Source organism: Maniola hyperantus, chromosome 13 (genome assembly GCF_902806685.2).
Source record: "Maniola hyperantus chromosome 13, iAphHyp1.2, whole genome shotgun sequence".
Taxonomy (NCBI): domain Eukaryota; kingdom Metazoa; phylum Arthropoda; class Insecta; order Lepidoptera; family Nymphalidae; genus Maniola; species Maniola hyperantus.
The window spans coordinates 12,572,309-12,585,273 of NC_048548.1; the positions used below are offsets into that span (position 1 = coordinate 12,572,309).

The window sequence follows — 12,965 nt, forward strand, 5'->3', positions numbered from 1 at the left end:
TTTTTTAGCAATATCAAAAAGAACGCAGATTTCTCTAAATTTAGTTGAGAGAAAAATTCAGAATCTACACTAATATGGTTTATTGACTTGATCCAGTCAGGAACTAGTCTCTCTTAGCAAATAGCATCTACATCTCCACTAAAAAGGTCACCTAGAGTTGACGTAACTCCCTAACCTTTATTTCATTCAGTACTTACTTTTAACCTTTGTAGCTGGCTTATGCTGTTTGGTTAATATTTACCGCTATAGGGTAAAGGTTAAGCGTTCGTTCTAGTTAGGTATAAGTTCATCCAGCAACACGCTAAGCTTGCTTTTTAGGGTTCCGTACGCGAGGGTTGCCAAACGAGACCCTATTACTAAGCCTCCGCTGTCCGTCCATCCGTCCGTCCGTTTGTCTGTCAGCGGGCTGTATCTCGTGGACCGTAATAGGTAGAGAGTTGAAATTTTCAAACAATATGTACAGTAAGCGGCAGAAAGTAATGTACATCGACTTTTAGAAAGGTGTAGCGGTTTTGTAGAGCATTGTCTCTGTCGTTGAGACCGACAAAACGTCACATAGGTATGAGTGACAGAGACAACGCTTCTACAAAGCCGGAATGTCATTCTAAAGGCCGATGTATAATATTTTCGGCCGCGTACTGTATTTCTATTGCCGCCATGACAACAAATAAAAAAATACCAAAATGAAAATTAGAAAAAAAGTGTTGTTTCCTGTACGATGGTGCAGAACCCTTCATGTGCGAGTCCGATTCGCACTTGACAAAATTTTTCCTAATCAGCTTATTTGTTACAACTGGGTTGGTAGGAAATGTACGAGTGGAAAAATATCCGATTACAATGCTTGACCTCAATACTAGAGCCGCGGTAACCTGTGTTTAATGCCATTAATTTTGTTTAATCCCTTTTGTCATTTAGGGTTATGTACCAAAATGGTAAAAATGGATGGTGCGACTTTCTCCGTCCATTCGTCTGTCTATCACAGTTGATTGTTTCAGTAACTATTAAATATATAGTTGATTAATTCAGTTACTAATAACTATTAATAATTTACGTTCGCTTCGGCTATTGTAGCCTAGTATACTGCAACCCACCATTGCACAATAACTTCAAAAACAAAAAACAACAAAACAAATCAATTGTTTCTTTAAAATACTTGAGTCAACATAATCTCACTTCACGTTGTTTGTCAAGATCACACGTACAAATACATCTTGACACACAAAAAAAAGTTGCCACGGTGATAAGGACAAAAATAATCATTTTGTCACGTTCTAATAAGAGCTTAAATGCATTTAGCTATCTCGCTTTAACAGTATCACATTAGGGCTAACTTCTACAGGTGTTTATTCTGAGGTCTTAATACTTGTCGAATTTTTAACATAACTGTTACTTTAAATACGAAAGCTTCCGATTGATCGGATCATCATGTACTTAAACTAATGCAACGCTAGGAATGCAATCTTTTACACGTTTATTGCGCAATTTATTGCAACCTTTAACATGGTCGGCAATAAATTCACTTGCGTGTCACGCGGCCACTGCTCTGTGCAAACAGTGATCTGTGTCACAGTGATAGCTGCCAGACTCGGAGACAATGGAAAAGCTTGCACATCGAGATTACGCGTGTTGCATAATTGTTTGTGATTGTTATTATGACCTGGTGACCTTTCTGTTTCTTCTTATTTGTTTACTCTTGGCAAAGTGGTCGTGGTTATGAGTTCTCTTGCACTCTTCGGTCTTCTTCGGTCTTGCAACGCGATTGCGACAGTACTTAGTTTGTAAAAAAACAGCATAAGATTTTTTGTCCAATTTTTTAGTAAGTAAAAAAAAAAAATTCAATTTTAATAGTAAGTAAAAAAAATCTCTACCTGAATTGATTGAGCTTCACACATAATCAACGCTTAAAACATAGGTGTACCGTACCGTACCACATCATGCAGTTTATTTACTTTTTGCTCCTTTCGTTTTTAAAACAATGGGCAATTTATCAAACCTAAAGAATGTTCCTTACCTTTTTTCAATAACTTACAAAAGTTCAATAACCTCTATCTGGGTTCACGAAGGCATTTTATTATCAAGGGATTTCACGGTTTCGCGTCAGCTGTCATCGATAGTTATGGACAGAGCCGAAAAAAGAAGAACAGTTATTATTCTATTACTGGTAAAAAACGGGGCATGGCAGCTGTTCTGATGCTATTGTACGAAAGTGAAATGAGTTGAAAAGGCTTTATCCCAAAAATTGCTCAAGCGATATTGAAGAAAAAATCATCGATAACTGAGTCTACTTTGGAGAACGGACTTTGAATGTAATGATAGCAACTCGGAGTCATACTAAGTTGTCCAAAAGTACTACATAACACCTAATAGAAGAAAAGAAAAGTGACAGAAGCAGAAAACGGATATAGCCTTGTATTAATTGCGTAAACTTTAGTTTTAAGTTTACGCAATTAATTATCACTTGATATATTCAACAATTGAAAAGTGTACAATAGTACCCACCTAATAAATCATTTGACTTTGACTTTAGTCTTCATAATTAGAAGATTGTGCCGAAAACAGAATCAAATCAGAACAACTTACTCATAAGATCGACGCAAGAAGAATTAGAGTTGCAGAAGTTGAGAAGAATATGCAGCCAGTAAAACTTAAAACTTGAAAATGGAACAGTCTGTTAATCGCGAAAAGGGCAGAACGCTCGATATCGATTATTATCGCCAATCAGCGCAGTTTAAAAATGCATACGACCTCATTACGATTGACTTTCAATGAATTCGACATTGCAAACTTTTACCGTTACAATTTATTGAGATTGCTCCATATGGCTTGTTTATTTGATATGCATAGCTTATGTAGTGTGTGAATCTGTAACCAGCACTTATCATATAAATCGTGGAACTTTTTGTGCATGACAGTTTCGAACTTTAGTTTGAGCATGACAAAAGCAATTTAGCTGAGTCAACAATAACGAGTAATCTTAAGTTCTTAGCAACGCACAACAGACGAAAACGTTTAAGTGTGGAAGCCAGCCCAGAGTGAAGAAGAAGTTCTTTGCAGAGAAGGACATGTCCTGTCACTCTAAATTCGTTTTGGGCTACTTTGTACAACAACAATTCCACTACATCTATTATAACAATATCAAGTAACAATACTATCGCTAATGTACACGATCAAATGCGAAGATCAATGGGCATGCCATATGCCGTTCATGGATATAGGTCAACATTCAACATTGTGTATGTCTTGTATATGAAAATGCTTTATACAGCGTTTGAAAGGCGTGAGAAATCGGACGTCACTGTGGTGTATTATTGTTTTACCAAGTAGGTCATGTTACTAGGAATTGTCTGCAATATGCCTTTACGGTCTGAAATTTAAATTGTTAGAAGGGTATCAAAATAACCAATTATTTCTTGCAAAGTGCGAACCAACCAAATCACTTGCAAAAATTTTTGGGTCGGGGGTTAGTTTCGTGAACACACAATGTTTTCGATACCCTTTGTTTTCTATACACGAATAGGTCTATTGCCCGAATGAGGGATAGAAAATTCTATTCTAATTTCTTGCGATCTAAAAATATAGTAATTGGTAACATAACAGGTACCTACTATTTTTTGTCGATAAGAATGATGCTATCGTTATTCGTAAAGAAAATACAAAGTTTTCTTATGTAGTTATTAAACATTTTATTGTTGTCTACAATCTTCAATCTACATTTTGTGTCTTATTGATTAGAATTTAGAAGTAGTAATAGATAGGTATTAGGTAATTTTTATTATTATTATATTATTTGTTAATATTAGACCGTAGTCTTCTTATTAAGAAACATGGTCTTTAAAAATTAAACATTATAGAGAACTCTCATAAATAAAATGTGTCAAGTAGGTCCCTTTACGTGTCTTAAAGCTACAAAACTATAACGCGCGGTAACTGCTCAGTGCTGCCATCTCTTGAGATGTTACACAACAAAATACGGCTACGGCTACGCGATACGACGCGAACGCGGCGCGGTGATAGCTTTGGAGTTTGGGCTTTGAGCATTTCGGCAATTTGTTGTGTAAAGTTAGTGATTCTCTCAAATTATTATAGTTTTAGATTTTATCCTGATTTGATGGTAATTTATGCATTTAATTTGGTGATAATTAGAACAGATTTTCTTGGATCATAGCTAAGAACAATCGATCAAGTCACCTACAAAAAAAACAATCAAAAACAAGGCCCTTTCTCTTACGACAAAATTATTGTGATCATAAAATTGCAATATCATAATGCTAGGCAAGAACTACGCCGATTACATCAGTACTTACTCTACTAATATTAAATCGAATCCTGACAAAGATATTTTTAAGCAGTTTCTTATGTTATGGTTCAATGCCTTCACTTTGTTTATGCAACAGTAAATACCGATGTGAACCTGCCAGGCCAAGGCTGAAGTGGCAGCCTAAATAGATCTCTGCATATTCATGGAAATGCTGCTGTTTATTATAGCCGTGAAGAAAACGACGCCAGTACTTCATTTGCATAAACTTAGAGTAACTACTGTTAGGAGATTATGTTATGCTCTATTATGCCCGCGACTTTGTCCGCGCATCATCTAGTAATACAAACAAGTTACAAGTGCATGTAAGTGTACAATTGTTTGTTTGGCACAAAGGATAGCTTGCATCCCAGAGACGGACGTAGGCTATTTTTATCCCTGAAAATGCAGAGTTGTCACTGGATTTTTCAAAAACCTAATCATCACAGGCGATATCTATCATAGGTTCATTCATCTTCAGCTTGAAAGAAAGTGCAACAATATTTGAAATTAAATTCTTGTTTTTCAAAGATACTTATTTTCCTTTTATTGGTTTCAGATTCCTGTGATGTTCTTCACTAATTTTGTGGTAAGTTAAAATTACAACTTATGTACCGGGTCTGCTTAATGATAAGAACCAGTGTGACTATGTACCTAACGCCTGCCTGTTAGTTGCCATGAAATCTTAGGAATATTGAATTTTTTAGTTTAATTAATAGAACCCTCTTTCTTCTATTAATTAATTTCAATTAGTGTTAACGGTTTATTATTAAAGGTTACAATAAGACGATTCAAGAATGAAATGAGAGATATATTTAGATGTTTCACCATCGTTGTTGTTGCAACATCAATGCTGCGCCGAAATTGCAAACAATAATAAATAAATAAATAATCTTTATTTTCCCACTATAGTTTAGAGAGAGACTAAAGAATCGGCGCGATTCTTACCAAAATTTTGGGCATACTATAGGTTTCAAAATTAAAAAAATGTACCTGAATTTAAACAACTTTTTTGTGCACAGTCTTTCGATGTGAGATTGTAAAAACCGGCCAAGTGCGAGTCAGGCTCGCGCAATGAGGGTTCCGTACTACAGCCGTATTTTTTCGACATTTTGCACGATAATTCAAAAAGTATGATGCATAAAAATAAATAAAAATCTGTTTTAGAATGTACGGGTACCCTTCATATGATACCCCACTTGATATGGTCACTCACTTCGAAAGTTGAAAATACTAATTATTAGTTCATGACCACAATTTAATTTTTTTTGTGTGATCTAACCCTAAATTCGCGGTTTTCAGATTTTTCCCCAAATGTCAGCTATAAGATCTACCTACCTGACAAATTTCATGATTCTAGGTCAACGGGAAGTACCTACCCTGTAGGTTTCTTGACAGACAGACAGACAGACAACAAAGTGATCCTATAAGGGTTCCGTTTTTCCTTTTGAGGTACGGAACCCTAAAAATCGTGCGCACTCTAATTTACACAGTTGCAAACAGTATCATGAGCATTAATTGGCCGAAAGGCGCCGACTCACGCGCAACAACGCGTTCATCTGATCACAGCAATTGACGGAGAGATAACATTAAACTCACGGGTTTATCTCACGCATTTAAACTAACACTAATTAACATTTTTCACATTTGAGAAGTTACGAGTTACATCACAAGAAAAATTTAAAATGTGTTCATGAACAAATATTGCTTCTTTCAACTTTCAAAGTAAAATTAATATACCAAGTGGCCGTGGGGTATCATAATATGCAATAGCTTTACTTGTAAATTCTAAAACAGATTATTGTTTATTTTTAGGCATAATAGTTTCTGATTCATCTTGCAAAATGTCGATAAAATACGATTGTAATACGGAACCCTCGCGTGCGCGAGTCTGACTCGCACTTGGCCGGTTTTTTTTAATATTCTCTCTGGACTGGTTTCCGCACTTAGCATTTCCCTCTGTTGTGCGTGCGTTCCCCCACCCCGCCGAAGTCTTCACTCCCGCCATCAAAGCTCGCTCCAGACGCCGAGTAGACCGCCCAGCTAGGTGATTCTCTAACTCAGTGTCTACCACTAAATGATAGCCACCGAGGTTCGTTAATTCTACATTGCTGCTTCACTGGGTGATATTAAAATATTTTTTCGTAGAAAATCTTCAACGGATTAAAAAATGAGCTCCGTGCCTATCATTCAGTGTTAGAAACTCAGTTAGCGAATCACCCTACAGGTCGTCGAAGGCTCCATGGAATGAGGTTGGGGATTGGCGCTCGCGTTTTGATGTTTTACTTAGGTATTAATTATTGTATAAAATAGAAGATATACATATCATTCTATGTTCTAGTCAAAGAATTTGTACATGCATAGATAAATGATAAGTAATATATTTTACTTAAACCAAAGCACTACGAAATCCGTCTATCGATAAGTTACGATCACAAATTACCTAAAGGGCAAGGCCACCGGACGTCGACCCGATGTGGCAATACAGTCCACGTGCGCCCGTTAACGTTACCTTTGTCAGCGTACTTACTCTGGAGTCTTGAAAGCGATGCCGTCGGATTCACGATCGCAATTTGACTATCACACTCTGCACTTAGCATTCTCGGTTAACCGACCTCCTGTTCATGACCTCCCTGGCGTAGTGATTACCGCTGTATGAATAGAAATAGAAATAGAAATATTTTTTATGCAGATACACTTTAACAAGTTCTTTGGAATCTACTGGCATCTGCATTCTGAAGCGGTGGTAGACCACATTCGTAGCATAAAAGACTTTATTTTTCCACTGGTTCTGGATGCCCTTCGGAGTCGAAGTCTAAATTAAAATTATGTGGGAGTTATTGATTTAGATTCTAGACAGCTACGACGTTTTTCATTAATCTTAGCTAGGCCGGGGCAATCTGAATTTGCATAATTTCTAACTTTTCTCTGGTCTGTTGGGAGGCTTAGGGGCTGACTGCTGGCTAGTTAACAACCTATCAGCAGGCAACAACGATGTACCGTCAAGTTATTTAGCGTTCCGGTTCTATATCGCGTATTAGAGGTATAGTTTGAAAAAACTGTGTCCCATATCTACCCCTTCCAAGTTAGCCCACTTCTATCTAGAACTGCATCGTTACCTACCACCGGCGGCGTTGCAGTCAAGGGCTCTCTCTCACTCCGGTCGTTCCTTCATTGCTGAAGATCGTAGTCCCGGCAAACTGCCCTCGAATGGATTATCTGTTTCCGTCGGCTTCTGTTGGTTCATTTCCACAATGTGATAAAATCCACACCTGCTGGACTCCTAGTTGGTGAGCGTTGGTGAGTCAAGGGCTAACTTTGTGTAGAAAAGTTTTGTACTTTCGCCCTGAGAGTCAGTTTTTGGGTTAACGAAACCACTTGTCGCTGAAATCAGCGTTAATCTAATTTATGCGGTGAACCTGAGCTTTTAAAATGTTAGGAGCGCTGTTCATTTGCTTGTACAAATAACTTTAATTCTATTAAGCTGTTTAGTTACTTCTCTGAAGACAATTTATCTGATCGAAGCTTGGGTTACACTAACTGGATATAATTTTACCTGCGAAGCAAAGGCCATAATAATAGAAAGAAAATACATGCCTATTACCTAATGAGCGAGTTTTTGTTAAGTTATCCTCAAGTAGAGTGATCGATCAGTTGTCAATCGCTATCGGCCAATATAGTCCTAACATCTATCGCTTTTCGAACTATATGCCCTGCTCATTGCCACTTCAGATTCGCAACCAGCAGAGCTATGTCAGTTACTTATCGATCTAGAGCCTCAATAGCTCAACGGGTAAAGGAGTGGACTGAAAACCGAAAGGTCGACGGACGGTTCAAACCCCGCCCGATGCACTATTGTCGTACCTACTCCTAGCACAAGCTTGACGCTTAGTTGGAGAGGAAAGGGGAATATTAGTCATTTAACATGGCTAATATTCTTTTTAAAAAAAAAAAAAAAAATTATAGGACAAAATTCGCCTTTGAAACGAAATCGGAATCGCGTTCAAGAGACAAGAGTATGCCTCTAGAGTGTAGAATAGATACAGAATCGATAGGTAGTTGCAACCGCGACACTCGATACGGGCGGCAGCGGTTTTCGCCACTGACAGATGTGCGGACAGTCTGTAGGTATGGGTTTGCTGCGACCATGTTCGCTCTAATATTTTGCCTTGTTTGTAAATCTATATCTCCCGATGCCTATGTTTGCAGATTGCAGTCAAAGGTTAACTTAATAAAAAAATCCCTGAATGCATACAGAAAAGCATAATATCAAAGTTAAAAGCATCTTATACGAAACAAAAATACGCGTGCAGTAAAAACGTACACATATGTTGTGAATCACCTACTAGGTATTTTTACTAGTTAATTGACTTTTATATTTTCATGTTATTATATTATTGTAAAGCTTGTTTAAATTATCAAACGTACTGTTATAAATTTATATTTAATATCTATTAAAGTAATCTGTAAAAAATTGTAATCCTATTTGGCCTTATTTTCAGTCTGTTATTATGTAAAATTATATTGTATATATCGCTGTTGATTGCAAAAAAAACAAATAAAATAAAATAAAATAGAATGAAAATGAAAATGAAAATCTTTTTTATTCGTATAAACTTTTACAAGTGCTTAGGAATAGTCGGATGCATCTACCACTGGTTCGGAATGCCTTTCCTGCCGAGAAGAACCAGCAAGAAACTCGGCGGTTGCTCTTTTCAAATATTTTATATAGGTACAAGATTATGCCATGTATAAAATAGTATTTGCAGTCTTGTGCGTTGCTGGAACGAGCTGCAGGTCAAATCCACGCTCTTTTATCATTTAAATAATCTTCAATTGTGTAATATGCTTTTTTCAGGAGCATATTTTTAATAGATTTTTTAAACTTGTGCAAAGGTAAGCAATGCAGATCCCACTTCCATACAAACCGAAGCTAAGTAAAGTTCGGTGTGGATATGTAGGGAACCTTGAAATGTGTTCAATACTCGAAGCAATTAAATTTCAATGAGCACTTTCACCGAAGGGAAACAATTTACACGGGCGTGGGCGTGGGCGGCGCGTGGGCAGTTATTTATCTGTAATGGTTTGTGAGAAATGCTGTGTGCAACAGACAGTTATGTTAAATGTTGATAACTGTCGTACAGGAATTTGATATGTTGTGGTTTGGGCAAACATGACGAACGGCGGCATACTGAATGCGCTCGTACGCGTGCTCGGTTTGTATAATATGTAGATACGAGTTTGGTGTGAAACTGTGAAGCACGCCAACATGCATTTAAAAAAAAAATAAAGAAAGCGATCATACGAGCAGGCGGGTCACCTGATGTTAAGTGATTACCGCCGCCCATGAACATTTGCAGCACCAGAGGAACCGCCGTGCCGGCCTTTTAGGAATTCATAGCGCAATGGTGACGATGGCACGCGACATGACAACTACGCTTAGGGTCAGTTTCCACCAAAGCGGAGAAGAGGGGAGACGAGCGCCTTAGAGGATAGGGTGTTTCCACTATTGCCAAATTACGTCGCAAGTTGCGTTAAAAATGCAAAACCCAACAAACCAATAAACCACCAAACCAAAAACCGAACACACTTTCGCATTCATAATATGAATAGTGAAATATGGGGTGTAGTAATGTCACAATGGTGGTAGCCACACGGGTTGAGATGTCATATGGGTAGTTAAAGTTTCGAGGTAAAAAGGCTGTGGCGTGAGTGAGTCACTACATGAGTCAACAACTCTACGTGGAAGCGGGAAACCTGCGACCTTTGTCGAAAAAATATAGGTTATTGATCCATTATAGCTTCAGCTCAGCGTTGCCAGACGTCCCGATTTTGGCGGGACGTCCCGATTTAAAAAAATTAAATTAAATATCCCGCGCGGGACAGGCGCAGTCCCGCTTTTCGGGGATAACTCGGAACGCGTGCGTGCAGCGTGCTGTCTATAAACATCAAGACAAGACAAGACTCGACTATTGAACGATAGGGTAAATCTGATTTAAATTATCATATTTTTCTTAAAATACATTTTCTATGGCCTATTTTTCCTTTCTATTGTCACGTAAACGTCATTAGAATTCAAATTAAAAAAAATACTTCGGATCATATGCGTTTTTTAACATGTCCCGCTTTCAACGAAAGAATCCCGCTTTTTTCACTCAAAAAGTTCCGAAATCTCGACTTGGCAAAAAACAAAACTGGCAACGCGCTACACTACGCGACAGGTTGAAATGGCAATCGGGGTATGAGGCGGGGGGACGCCCTGCACACCTGCGCGTCACCCGCGCTCGCCCGCACCGGCTTAGCGCGGGGGCTATGCGGATGTGCGGGAAGTCCCCACCCCGATTGTCATCTCAACTTGTCGCGCAATATACGTACAGTACGCGGCCGAAAGTGATGAACATCGGCTTTTAGAATGACATTTCATTTTTGTAGAGCGCTGTCTCTGTCACTCATACCCATATGACGCTTTGTCGGTTTTAACGACCGAGACAGTGCTCTACAAATTTGCTGTCTCCTTCTAAAGATCGATGTTCATCGCGTACTGTACTCGCTGTATTATGAAACTTGCTATTATTGTATCGCGTGCGGTGCAATTGAATTGTTATTGGTGGTTTTGCGTCTGGAGGTCGTCTCGTGCTACGATTGCCCTAAGGCGCAATGCACATCTGCAGAGTGAAGTCACAGTTATAACTGACAGTTAACCTATCTTCTAATGCGATGAGTTTGATGTTTTGTTTGTGTTTTCATGACTATTAGCTAGTTAATTCTGTGCTTCATTGTTCAGTTATCACTCAGGTTATGACTGACGGAGTCTATAAATGCGGAACCTATGCGACACATACCTACGTAGTGGAACAGAGCTAAGGCGCAGCGTTTTTTAAAATTACTTTGATATACCTACTTACGGTTAAACTCGGTGTAAGTAATGAAAACAAAACTCGAAGAAAACTCAAAGGCGCGCTGCTTTGATACAGGGCGCGCGGCGGCTAGTAAATAAACTTGAGTTTGAGAAACTGCGCGTCGGCTGCACTCCGTTCTACAAGTGTGTCTTGCGCCTTAGTGTTACTTTCATCATCATTATGATCAACCCATCGCCGGCTCACTACAGAGCACGGTTCTCCTCTCAGAGTGAGAAGGGTTTGGCCGTATTTTACCACGCTGGCCATGTGCGGATTGGTAGACTTCACACAACTTTGAGAACCTTATGGAAAACTCTCAGACATGCAGGTTTCCTCACGATGTTTTCATTCACCGTTAAAGCAAGTAATATTTAATTACTTAAAACGCACATAACTTCGAAAAGTTAGAGGTGCGTGCCCGGGATCGAACCCCCGACCTCCGATTAGAAGGCGGACGTCCTAACCACTAGGCTATCACAGCTTCACTAGGCTATCACAGCTTCTTATTAAATAACTTTGCTAAATTCTTATTAAGCTTTTTATTAAATAACCTGCTGTTCAATTTATTACAATCTAGCCATATTGACAAATTAATTCACAAGTTATGAACGGCTCGCTGATGTCATGTAATGGTAGTGTGATGTCACGATATAAACTTAGGTAAGTAAAGAAATAGTCGCGAAGACGTAATTTTAAGATAAACCGGTAAATTGCCGCCCCACTTGCCTCCAAATCGAGTCCAAGCCTAATAAAACACGATTTGTCTAAATTAAGCCTATTGTAATGTTGCCCACTGGCCACTGTTACATACACGTCATGGTGTACATACCTTTACCTAAGTACACTAAAAAAACCGGCCAAGTGCGAGTCAGGCTAGCGCATTGAGGGTTCCGTACTACAGTCGTATTTTTTCGACATTTTGCACGATAATTTAAAAACTATGATGCATAAAAATAAATAAAAATCTGTTTTAGAATGTACAGGTGAAGACCTTTCATATGATATCCCACTTGATATAGTCACTCACTTCGAAAGTTGAAAATACTATTTATTAGTTCATGACCACAATTTTTTTTTTGTGTGATCTAACCCTAAATTCACGGTTGTCAGATTTTTCCCCAAATGTCAGCTATAAGATCTACCTACCTGCCAAATTTCATGATTCTAGGTCAACGGGAAGTACCCTGTAGGTTTCTTGACAGACAGACAGACAGACAGACAGACAAAGTGATCCTATAAGGGTTCCGTTTTTCCTTTTGAGGTACGGAACCCTAAAAATCGGCCAAGTGAGAGTCAGACTCGTCGATTCAGAATCAAAGCGAGAGTTCCCTTACTCTAACTCACTCTGCTAGTGGGCCGCTTATGGTACCTGTCGTGAACTGTGTCAAAGGTCAAAACCATTGGATGCATGTCAATATTTTGACAGCGGTGTCAAAATATAAGAACTCTTATTGACCGATGAACCACTCGGCAAAGTGGCGCCAAATGAAAGAAAGAAGGAAAGAAAAACGAGGCATATGGAAAAAACGTTTATTCTTAGAAAGTTGCACACATATCATCAGTAATTGTACAGGATTTGATTTAAATGTAAATTTTATTTTACGTCCCGCACATTGCTAATTCGCGTGGCCGCCATTTTAGTGACGTTAGCACTAGACTGAAGTTTCGAGCTGATGGTATATTTTTACTTAAATATACGTCAAAGTGACATCATTTCGATGTTAATAATACATGGTTCCAGCCGCCAATAGTAATTTGCGGGACTTATAGGA

At 38.5% G+C, this 12,965-nt stretch overlaps 1 protein-coding gene across 2 annotated transcripts in view; it reads left to right on the forward strand.

Moving 5' to 3' along the window:
• tty (tweety) overlaps positions 1-12,965 on the forward strand; it is an 86,429-nt gene that overhangs the window by 36,154 nt on the left and 37,310 nt on the right. The window contains exon 2 of one of the 2 annotated variants that reach the window (XM_034974427.2): positions 4,854-4,883. The exons of the other annotated variant lie outside the window; for it this stretch is intronic. The gene's annotated coding sequence lies outside the window, so the exon portion shown is untranslated. The remainder of the gene's footprint in view (positions 1-4,853; positions 4,884-12,965) is intronic. 2 annotated transcript variants of the gene reach the window in all.